At 40.0% G+C, this 12,531-nt stretch overlaps 1 protein-coding gene across 2 annotated transcripts in view; it reads right to left on the bottom strand.

The window, feature by feature from the left end:
• OSBPL1A (oxysterol binding protein like 1A) overlaps positions 1 to 12,531 on the bottom strand; it is a 76,642-nt gene that overhangs the window by 37,349 nt on the left and 26,762 nt on the right. The window lies entirely within an intron of this gene.

Raw genomic sequence — 12,531 nt, 5'->3', positions numbered from 1 at the left:
CTATTGCAGCTCCAAGTAAATCCTAAAAACAACATACAGCAAGCAAAGCACAGAACAAATAAAGACACCTTAACAATACGTAAGGCTACCTGCCTTTAACATTAGAACAGTAAATTAAAAGACAGCATACCTTAGCTCTGGGTTCTCCTGGACTGTGAGAGAGAAGAGACACACTTCACAACACTGCAGTGTAATTTAGTTGAATTTTACTTTCAAAAGCAATCAACTTCAGCGTTGGGAATAAGAATGCCCAAAACATGCAGACTTCCCAGTTGTGTAGGAAGGAAGAACCACCTCTTTCACATAGCAACCACCAGGGGATCTGAAGCCAGGCTCTGCCAGTACGCCGCGTACCAGTTCTGCTCTGCAGGGAAAGCAGCCTCTGACACCGCTCACCGATGCCTCTGACTGCTCCCAAGTGAGGTTTTGGTTTTCAAAATGAACGTTTTGTCCAACTGCCACAGAAATTCCATCCTCCCCAAAACGTCACCGCTTATGGGACATTTGCCATGAAGCACAGACACAAGGTACAAGTTTTCAGCAGCCAAGCTAAGGGCTAGTCTAACACCTGGCTGGGAATTAACATATAGCCAAGGAATTAGAAAAACACTGCTACAGTAGAACTGTCAGTTTTCTGTGGATGTCTCCTGACATTAAGAAATGTAATCCTACTTTCTGTAATGACGTAAATGCCAATCAAACCTGCCATTTGTTTCAGACTGCAACTATTTATATGAAACTGTTAGTTTCCAGGGTCAGCTACCTCAACAGGACGCGCTATCCTGAAAGACAGAACCTACAAAGCTCTGTGTCGTAACACATTACACTATGGAAAATTACTCACAGGAAGCACTGGGAATCCAAAGTGAGGATTTCTTTCCCTTCTTCTGTGATCTTCATACCAAATGAAAACCTCTACCAAAAAAATCTGAGCCTAACACTGCAAATCACAACCTCAGTGCAGACCCTTTGATACGTACGCTGTTTGTCTATTCTAACAGACGAGCTCACATAGCTGCAATTTTGCTGTTAGCACAATGCAGTCCCTATTGCTACCATCTCCTTGCATAAGCCAGTTCTTTGTGATGACCAGTTTAAACCAGTGCTGAGTAAATCTGTTATTCTTTTACATTTAATGCAGAAAGAGAACTAGATAGTTTTGAGAAGAGTCAGGTCTGCCTCTATGTCTTGAACAGAACGTGCCTTTTCATTTCAGCATGGAAGAAATGTAAAGACTTTGAGTATCTTCCCCTAGGCCTATCTATTTAGAAATAGAACAGTTCTATATATTTTGTTAACTGACTTTGAAGCACGCTACTGAAGCACTAATTCTACAGGATATGTTTCTATGAAAAAGTGCTTTTAGATTTTCTGCTACCTAGAGTAGGACCAAGTTGTTGCTTAAGCTGCTACTGAAGTGAAAACTGAAACCAGCTGCTCTCACATGGAGTTCTCATAGTTTTAACCACATTTGAGCTTCAATAGAGGAAGTTTTCCAGAAAGTAAGTTTTTTTAAAAAAAAAAAACCAAAACCACCATGCTTGATTTTTACCTCTACTCATGGGACTTAACTCCCACTAAGTACACATTAGTATATGATATGAATATGTATAAACCTGCTTTTCTCAACCCCCCCTCCACCCCCAAAAAACAGGAATAGCTTTAGTTACAGTATGCTTCTTTGCAAGCATGCCTCAGGTATTTGAAGTACTAGAGAAAGGAACGAGTGCTTTATGAATACTCTTATGACACATCATAAAACTGCAAGTGTGACAGCTCACATTAAAGCAAAAATAAAGTGTTCCCAAACAGATGCAATCAGTTTCATGAACCCATCACTAGATTCCTGAAGCCTCAAAGCACATAAACATTTTATACAAAACTTTCAGAGTTCTTATCTGTTTACATATAGGCCTTTCCACACAAAGTGCCCCTGCTGACTCACTACTCCCCATCATCACCAACTACAAGGAACTTATGACAAACATCTGCTATCTTAATATATGTTAAGACCTTATATCATAACTCTTAATTTGCTAGAATAAACTAGCTCTTGTAAACTTCATCATAGCCTTGGCTCACCCCAGGGTACAGAGGACTGATACAAAAAGCCATGCTTTACTTCAACCATTGTTTCTTACTTAGGCTTTCTCTCTCTCTCTGTGCTATAAGCTTACCATTTACCCAGCTTCAGAGATCTATCAGATCTCTAGTTAAAAATAGAATAGTTAGATAGCACTTGCCAGTGGCTTGAACTACTGCTAATGCAACTACTGAAATGCAAAACAAGACATGATCAGTTAATCAAGGAGGTAAGCTGAGCTCACTGATGATAGGTAAAGGGTTACTTACTGTATCACAAGACAGCATCAGTCTTCGTCTCAGAAGTCTGACCAGCTGACTCTACAGCACCAGAGTACCACATCTTACCGAGATCATTGAATTCAAAAGAGAAAAAGCTCAGAAGGCTAATGTAATGTTTTGCTTCCTTTCAGACCCACATACAGGAAACATCACCAGTAAAATTTCTTTTTGTACAAAGGCTGAAAGGACCCCCATACACACAAGCAAACAAGTCCTGGTAATCTATTCACTTACATCCCAACTCAAAGCCTATAGAAGAAACCAAAGACTTTGTAAATCAAGTCATAAGACTGTGCCTTAATCAGTCCCAAGAATACACAAGGTTTCATTGTTAGTCATCGACGAATGTTCACTTTGAAAGTTCAAGAGGAGGAGTTTAGCAAGGCTGATTTGGAAAGGCTAGATTTCATTCTTCCTAGTACAGAGATATAATATTTCCCTATATTTGATTTATTAAAATAGTAAAATTCTGCTAATGAAGGAAAGGACCAGATACAATCATAAAACTTAGAAAGAGATAGTAGAACTACTGCTAGAAGCAAGAGCCAAGCTATCATCCACACAGAAGAAACTCAGACTTTGGCAGGATCATGTCAACACAGACACACATCAAGGCAGTAAGAGAACAGTTATTCAAGAGAAGAGCTGGAGATACTGAGAGCAGTCAGCACCCTTCTTCCAACATACAAGTCTATTATAAAAAAAAAAAAAAAAAAAAAAATCATAGTTCAAGACTGCCTGGATTGCTTCCAAACTATCCACATGCTAGGGATAAAGACTGTTTGCCTCCCACCTTTCCCTCCTAAGACAGTGACACTTCCTCCTCAACACAGACCTTGCTGCTTTCCTTCCCCTCTCCTGTTTCCACATTTGGCTATGTCAAAGTTTGTTTATTTGGAGGCTGATGAAGCACTGCAGTTTTAAGCAGCGGAGAATGTTGCAGTTCTGAGCCAAGAACCTGTCTAGGAGGCACAAGAAACTGCAAAGACTTAATTTCTGATTGCAGATTAGAACGAAGGTTTTGGATTTAAAGCTTGGGTGTAAGCTTTTCTATCAGAGAAACTGCTTTCTTCAAAGTGATTCTGCACTGGCCAAGACTTTTTTCTGGTTTGTTTCTAAAGTGAGACTTAATGGCAATTCCAAGTACTCCTCAAAAGTATTTTTTTTTTTTTTTAAATATTTTATTTAGACAACTTAACTGCAAACTGATAAATCCTATGAAATCTACTTAGGTTTGAGAGCTGCAGAAGTTGCCAGTTTCCAGAGTGCATTCTGTCCCTACTCATGTTCCAGTGTTATGATTGGTCAAATATCAAGAGTTCAAACAAAAAGCCTTCTGATTTTGTTATTTTCTGTTAAGTGTTGTTTCTATTCTGAGTAAAGCTGAAATTAAATATGGCTGCTATTCATGTTTGCCAACAGCTTATGCCAAAACAAGCTGGGACTGAATGACATCAGCAGTGATGTACAGGTTTGGGAAGCTCGTTTCAAGTTGCAGAGCTACAAAATTACCAGAAAAAAACCACACCCCAAAGATGCTTTGCTGCCCTAGTGAGATTAAGCATCTATTTCCTCAGAGGCATATGCCGCAAGTAACTTTACCCTAACTGAGGGTCTCGTTCAAGCTGATACATTATACTGCTGCCAGCACAACTAGAACAGTATACCGCTGCATGTTTTCAGATCTGGTAGGGACTTCATTTGCGTCTTTTCCTTGTGAGAGACTCTGGACATCTTTGAAGTTTGTTAGTCTCACAGAGACCAGACTTTAAGATACAAGGGTTCTTAAGAACGCGCACAGGAAACATTTCCTTTTTATTCTTAAGGACTGTTTTGAAAAACAGTCCTTAAGGCAGTTTTGATCTAGCTACTTCCCTTAAGTATTTTTTAGTATACACCACTGATTACTTTGATCAAGCCCTTTGTATCCCCTCCCCCCACACTTCTTCCCAGCTGGATCACAGTGAATGCGTGTATTAATGTTTTCTCTTTTGAAACAACTGTCATGTTTTTGCTATGTTTTTGTTGGCTCTTACTGGTTTACTAGTGCTGCTACACAACTAGACACGTTGTTGACTCAGAGTGGAACCAGCTTCCTATTAAAAAATTAACACTTCTGAAGCTGGTTGTGTGTTCTACAAGCTCTGCATAGGGAATCTTGTCAATTATTCATGAAGAATAACCGACAGTTTTTTCAAAAAAGCAACTCCAAAACAAACATGCATGCTGTACAGTTGTTTTGCTTTTACAAAAAACTCAGACATCTTATTTGCTAGTTTTTATTTCATTTTGAATGCTAAGGCAAACTAGTTAAAAATGCAAAAAAGTTGAACTCCTACATAAGCCAGAAGTCATTATTGAGTTTCACAACGCAGAGCTGGAGTTCTGATCTCCAAACAAAATCCACCCTGGAAAACATTCTAATTTGCTATAGCCCAGAACGGGCTCTTCTCAACTTTCCAATATTAAAGAATCAGACTTCATAGACAGATGCAAATGCAGAAATCCCACTTCTACTTCAGGTTTTAGAAGGACCTGCAGCACTAACAACTCTGTCTCGTCTAAGGGATGATTTTCCTGAGACACTCTTTTGACCTTATCCCTAAGCCAGGCAAGAGCCGGCAGACATCAGTCCAGCCCTGGGTAAGCTGATAAGACATTTCCTGAAATTAGAGTACGTTGTACGGAAGTTCATCCTGCAGTTAGGACAGACAGATAACTATGCTCTGGGCTACGGAAATCCAAACTGAAAGTTCACAACCTTAGATCAAATTAGCAAAACGACACTTTTATATTGAGAATGAAATCTGAAATACTGCCACCCAGTTCTTATTTTTGTTAGAAACAATTGCTAGAGTCTAAAACCACTACAATTATCCCAAAATATGATACCTACTGATATATTACAATGAGATAGTATAGAACACCACCATTGCCATGTAGAACAGCTAGATAGTCCAAATATTCTCAGTGGAACAGCCCTTACGAATGATCTCAAACACTTATGCCCTTTATCTGGTGGGGTGCGTTTTTTTTTTTTTGTTTGGTGTTTTTTTTTTTTTTTTTTTTTTTTTTTTACTTTCTCTGTTGCAATAATTTAGTGTGTTACTCATTGCTATTCAGGTCCTTCTTGCACAAAAAGTAACTTAAGATGAATTCAGTAAACAAAACGAGCCTGGTTAATGTTGTAGCAAAGCTATTTACTGAAAAATCGCCTATTTATTACTCCACAATCTGCAATCCAGTAGCATCTACAGTTCGGGGTAAGAAGTGGCCCCAGCATAAACTTCTAGTAAGCCCTTTTATGAACTTCTCCAATAAAAATGATCAGAGGGATGAAGCACCTCTTCTATGAGGACAGGCTGAGAGAATTGGGGTTGTTCAGCCTGGAGAAGAGAAGGTTCCAGCGAAACCTTACAGCAGCCTTCCAGTACCTAAAGGGGGCCTTCAGGAAAGATGTGGAGGGACATTTTAGTAGGGCCTGTTGCGACAGGACAAGGGGTAATGTTTTTAAACTAAAAGAGGATAGATTTAGATTAGATATCAGGAAAAAGTTTTTTACAATGAAGGTGGTGAGACACTGGTACAGGTTGCCCAGAAAGGTAGTAGATGACCCATCCTTGGAAACCTTCAAGGTCAGGCTGAGCAATCTGATCTAGTTGGCGATGCCCCTGCTCATTGCAGAGGGGGTTGGAGTTTCAAAGGTCCCTTCCAACCCAAACTATTCTATTATTCTATGAAAAACCACTGGCTGATAGAATAAAAGGTAGGTATGGAAGATAGATATGATTAAAGCCTAAGCTTAAAGGAACACCAAGAGTTCTCTCCACCCCAAGGTGACACAGGATCCGAGAGCTTAGAGTGGTATGTCGCTTTTTAGATTCAATAAATTGTACGTGGGAGCAAAGATAATAGTGAACTGATAATATATTATCAGCTGATTTGTGACACATGGTTCCCTGAAATGGTCTAACACTATGGTACTGTAGAGCCTCGTAAGTACTGTGTGGATGTCCAAGGACTGTTCAGGCTAAAAAAGAGATGGTGCAGAGCAGATCTCAATCTATACAAATACCTGAAGGGAGAGTGCAAAGACAACAGTGGTGCCCACTGACAGGACAAGAGGCAACAGGCACAAGCTGAAACACAGGAGATTCCCTCTGAACATCAAGAAACAATTTCTGTACTGTGAGGGTGACTGAGCACTGGCACAGTTTGCCCAAAGAGGTTGTAGAGTTTACATCCTTGTAGGTACACAAAAGGTGTCTGGACATGGTCCTGGGCAACCAGCTGTAGGTGGCCCTGCCTAAGCCAGGGGGGTTTGGACCAGAGGACCTCTAGAGGTCCCTTCCAACCTCAACCAATTCGTTATTCTGTGAGATCAGAGTTTAGCCCTTAGCCTGAAACATAGCTTCAGAGCCGGAGGAGATACAGGTCAGACAAAACCAGATTTTTGCTGTCCATAGGCACAGATGGAACTGTCTTAAGGTTTCAAGCTGTCTTCAAGGCTCAGCCAGCTCATTTTCACCTCAATTTTATTTTGTCTGACCTTGCAGCAAGGTGTTCCACTGGAACAACAGACAATCCAATTTGCAGGCATAGCACAGAATACTGCCACAATTAATAGTCTTGTTGACATTTCCAGAAAGGTATAACTACTGACATAGGACATATAGGGATTACCACATTACCTAGAGGAGCTACACCATTATGTTGATAATTTAAGATTATTCCACACCACAATGATAAAATCCCTGTGTATGACTGTGCCCCCTTAGTTCATGCCAACCAGTTCAAACCCTCCAAGTTCCTGCAGGTGCTATTGTGCTACAGTAGACCTGCACACACCATAGAGGCTGATGCTCTGGCCAATTAAACTGCATGCTTCCAGACAAGGCAAGAGTAGTTTTGTTCTCCCTACCCTTTCTCCCACCACAGCTCTTAACTCAAAAAAAAAAAAAAAAAAAAAAAAAAAAGGGACCTGCAATAGCGAGGCTACCAAATTTCAAGATTAACAGAAGCTGTATTTCTATCCGAGGGTCAAACAACATATCTGAACAAGCTGGTGTTGTGGAAGCAGTGTAGCTTTGGCAGCACAAAAATATCCAAATCAGATGAAAAAGTTTGTAGTCCGCTTCTGTGACTAAACGTTCTACTTCTAAGCTAAGGAGTATCCCCGTGTTATGACGTACGCTGCAAACTTCCTTCAAATAGGCATGCTCAAAGTCTCCTACGGTACCTATGGATCCAAGAGTTATTGCACTGATGTCCAAGTTTTAACATTAACAATGTAGCAGTGATAAGGATGAGAGGAGAGAAAATATTTCAATTCAAAACCACTGACCGCATCCACATTTATCTTACAAGCACCTTAACACAAAGCTATGCAAGCAAAACAAGTACATCAGAGGTGTCACTCCTAAACGCTTTCTACAAAAGGTGAAAGATTCAGATGAGGGCTATGCTTACATCAAAGCTGGACATCCTCTTATACCAGGCCCTTCAGGATATTCACAACAAATGGATACACTTTATTCGTAAGAGGTCCTCTATCTTACCACTCCTTTGCAGCAACATCCAGCTCAGCTCTTTACTATAAGCAGAGCATCATTTGCTTTGCATGTGCTTATCAGCTATCCTTATAGGATAGCACAGGCCTGCATGTCCCATTTGTACACAACATGGAATACATTTATTTTTAAAGCAAATTATTGATGCATTTAGAAGTGGGTGATGTTAAGAACAATACAAGAACAACACTCTGGAGAAAGAGGTTACTAACATTCTTTGATGACCAGGCATGGAACGTACCTTCAAGGAAAACTGTAATACCAGTGATTCATTTTCAGTACATAAGCACTTTCTAAACACAGCACATTTACCAATTCTACTGATAACCTCCGTGACTCAGCACCCACTGTTATAGAAATGCATTTCTTCACGGGACAGCACAGCAAGCAGAGATAACACACTTCTGAATATTAATATCAAAACCAAATAAGCTTTTAAAGTCACTGGCAGTCTGGTGCAGGGAGAGAGGCCAACAAGGACATGCTTGGTTCACAAGATTAAAAAAATCAGACAAGAGGTCAAATTCCACAATGGCTTACCTCCATTATAAAAATGGTATCAGCTCTGAGGGGTCATTGAACAAAAAAAAAAAAAAAAAAAGTGAAAGCAGCAGTTTTGGTTGAAAAGCCATGATTGTGGCCAGGCAAAGTTAAAAAAAAAAAAAAAAAAAAAAAAAAAAAGGACAACACACCCTCCCCCCCACACAGGTACCGTCTAAATGGGAGATCATTTCATTCTTTATAACTAGAAGACTCCTATATTTCATGGAACCAGAAGGGACTAACACAAAGCAACTAAAAACACAGCAAAAACCAGCAGAAATTTATACTCAATCTCCTTTATTCAAGGAAGAGTTACACATTTGCACATGGACAGCCTACTAGGCTATAAGGCAAGAGATTTGAAATCACTGGCATTCAAGGAGGCCAAATAAAACATACTAAAAATCCCACCACATAACTGTTAGCAAACTTAAGATGATTTGACAAGTGACACAAAGTCTTCAGTTACTTATGCTACTCAGAGACAATGCCTTTAGAAGAACCTCACACAAAACATATGGGTAATAAAAAGTTAAATATCGTATCTCCCTCAAAAGCACATGTTAATATCTAGTAGGGGACAGACTACTTGAAATTTGTTTTTCATATGTGTAGAAATAGTTTTTTAGTTATTATTCTAGGAAACTAACTTTTATCAGCTTTACAAGGAAAAAGGCATTATAAAAGCCTTAAGTTTCAAGAAAGAAAGGTCATGAAGGAGAATGTGTCTCGAGAGAATTAGTAAACGTGTGTGACCGCAGTCACCCTGTTCAACATTTTGATATTTTATGCAGCTGAGAGAGAAAACCAGACTGCTCATTTGACTGCTACTGCAGTCAAGTATCTCACACACTTGTATGCAAAAATCCCAGCAAACAAGGTTAACAAATAGGGTGCTACGCACAGGGGTTCAGCCTTAAATCCTATTTTTTCCTGCTTTGTTTTTTTCACCTGAAATGTTACCAGTCCTTACACTGGTAGTCTGGGAGCTAAGTTTTAGAACTCCGCTGTTCATCCATTCTTCCAAAACACATCAGATACACATTAAGCCAGAACACTGAAAACAAGCTGATCAGCCTTACATGCCATTATGAAGTCACAATGACACCAGAAGGATGAAAGCGTGCACCCTGCTCACTCCAGTTTGTTTTCCAGGCATGATGGTGAGGAGAACAAACAACATCCTCATAGCAGTAAGTAACAGGAACAAAGGAAGAAAGTTTCCACATTATGTATTTGGTTTTGTTCCTCTTTATCAGCTTGCACAGAGATGAAGAGCACCATTTTTCAAATACATTCATGGAAAACAGAATTGCTAATTCCTATTTTAGAAGCTTACTATATCAAATACTATTCCATTAAACTTGATTGCTGCTTGATTTTTCCTCCCTGCAGCCTCAGCTAAGCCCCTTTTCTTCATGGTTTTGCATTAAAAAAATAAATAAAATCCCCAAACAAGTCATAGACAAGACCTCAGAAGTAAACATCAAGAGTGGGAGCTGCAGAAGCCCAGTGAGAAGGGGTCTCATTTCAACCTAACGTGTTTTTATACTGTGTTTCCCTAGAGGCCCATGAATGGATTCCAAATTAGTTTACACAAGTCCGCTTAACAACTGCCAAGAAAAAAAAAAAAAAAAAAAAAAAAGAAAAAAAAAACAACCTACAAGCCAAGCTTTGAAAAAAGCTCTGGAAAATGCAAGAACAGGTTAGTGGTGCAACACAGTACCAAGTGGAGAACGCCTTCATAAAAGCTGTGGGACCACCTTTCACTCAGGCTTGTAGAGCTACAAGTCAGCAAGAGTTCTGCTGTCACTAGAAACCAGTATGTCACTTTGCCAATACATTATACTGAAACATATCACCAGCTACAAGGGAAAAAGGTTAACTTTTGAAGCGCACACTTTAAGGGGGGGGTGGGGGGGGGAAGAAGTTGGGACCCTGTTGTACTAAAAAGTCTGGTAGCATTCATCTTTTGCCCTATAGTAACATCCAGCCGTCTTTCTGCCAGCCAGGACCATCTGCCAACCAGAAGCCTTTCGTATGCGGCACTTGACCAAGGATCTTATCAACTGCTTCAAAACGTAAGCATTCCGTCAACACACATAATAACCTTTTATAAAAGAAGAGCAGTAATATTTACTTATCTTTTCCCTGAATGGAGTCCCAGTATTTATTATTTTAACAAGCTTCCGTCTGGGCTGCTGCTTAGCTTCTCTTCCCACCCTGCTGACCTACTCAGTCTTGGCTGCCCTAGGAAAGTCTCTGAAATAAAGTTATGCTCTTTAACTCACCTATCTCCTAGATACTTTGGCCCCACTAAACTCCTTCACATAATACTGATAAGGATATGGTCTTCACAGACCTGCAGTTAGCTTTCTGTCTGCAAGGCTGCAGTACAGTGGCAGAAAGAAAACAGTTCCAGAGGAAGAACAATACGCTATCCGCAAAGATTTCACTAACAAGTTCCTCTGATGTATCTCATCTTTAGAACCTTAGCACGAGTGAAAGACATATGCATATTCAGCACCCAAAAATTAGTACAGTAAGAATCATCAACTAGAACTGCTGATGTTCTAGCTGGAGAAACAACCTGCCAAATGACTTTCCTGTCAGTAGCTTTGTTCTCCTATATGCCATGCGTACACATCATTCCACAACACGTTATATCCCATGCTCTTCTGCATATGGGGAAAAAAATAAAACAGTCTTCACCTGGGCAGCTGTTTGAGCACAGAGAACCTTCCAACAAACTTGTTACTTTCAAGCAAGATTCAAGCTGTGCTAGGTATTTCCAGTACATTCCTACTCATTAGGAGGAGAGGGGAAGAAATAGGGCCAAGTCAGTTAGAGACTCATACAGCCAATAAAGGCTTTTTTGATACTGACACACCTCAAGTCTCTCAACACCAGACACCTCTTGCTGTGCCCAATGCAATCATCAACTGCCTGAAAACTGCTCTCCTCCTTTCCCCAAGTTTACAAGCTGAACAATATTTCAGCTGTTTGGGTCATTGCCTACAAGCCTTGAAACACTGAGGACTTGCTTTGACTTCCACTACTCAGCAAGAGATGGAGAATAGAACAGAATTGCTCTGTTGTGCTCAGTGATTGAAAGGAAGCGAGGAAAAAAACCCAAAAAAACCCACAGGCTGTCACCTGTTGTTTCTAAGCACAAGGAGAAAAGAGCAGAGAAAGACAGGCACTGGTTTCATGACTTGAGGGGCTAAGTACTAGACCTAGAACCATAGAGTCCAACAGCCAGCCAAGACACGATCCTCTCCTCTCCCTTAACTCAGAAATCATAAAATTAACCTCTTTCTTAACTTACCTGATTTTAGTTGAGTCCCTCACCCCCTCTTCATCTCTCTCTCCCCCACACCAAAGGGTCCTAATTCCTGACAGATTAACGTAGCTGAACTATATTGCCAGGTGGCAGAAAAGGACTGCTGATGGACTCCAGGACTTTTCTAGACAGATTTGCTCAGGTTGTGTCCACATCAATAGCTCTCTCCTGATTGCAGTGTGTCATCACTGCTCCACCCCCACAAGGAAATGGATAATGAAAAGTCTCATTAAGGAGTCATTTTGACACAGACACCTTCTTCATTCACAATCCGGTAAGGCAGTAGATCCAGACCACAAACCAGTCATGTATCGAAGACAACTATTCATATCCCAATGAGCATGCATGCATTCATTCACAAGAACACTGATACATCTAACCCTTAGACATTCAATCATGTTTCCAAGAAATATGAAATAAACTAAGGCAATACACTTAAATTCTAGAGATTCATATTTATTTACCAGTTGAACTGCATGCATATTTTTTGTTTACAGTATGTCAGTTATACATACAAGAGATAGCAAGTTACACCATGGTAAAGATAACTAAATCCAAGGACTATGACCCACAGTATTTTGACCTTAACGTTTCTGCAAAAACGACAAGCTTAATTTGTTACGACAAATTCTACTTAGTTGAGTATACAACTCATTTAAACCAAGAAACGAAGAAGCCTTTTCTGAATCCCTTATCTCATCTGTTAAGGTT

This window comes from Numenius arquata, chromosome 4 (assembly GCF_964106895.1).
Source record: "Numenius arquata chromosome 4, bNumArq3.hap1.1, whole genome shotgun sequence".
NCBI lineage: Eukaryota > Metazoa > Chordata > Aves > Charadriiformes > Scolopacidae > Numenius > Numenius arquata.
Note: the sequence above shows the minus strand (reverse complement) of the source record. Positions and strands in the feature narration are given on the sequence as shown.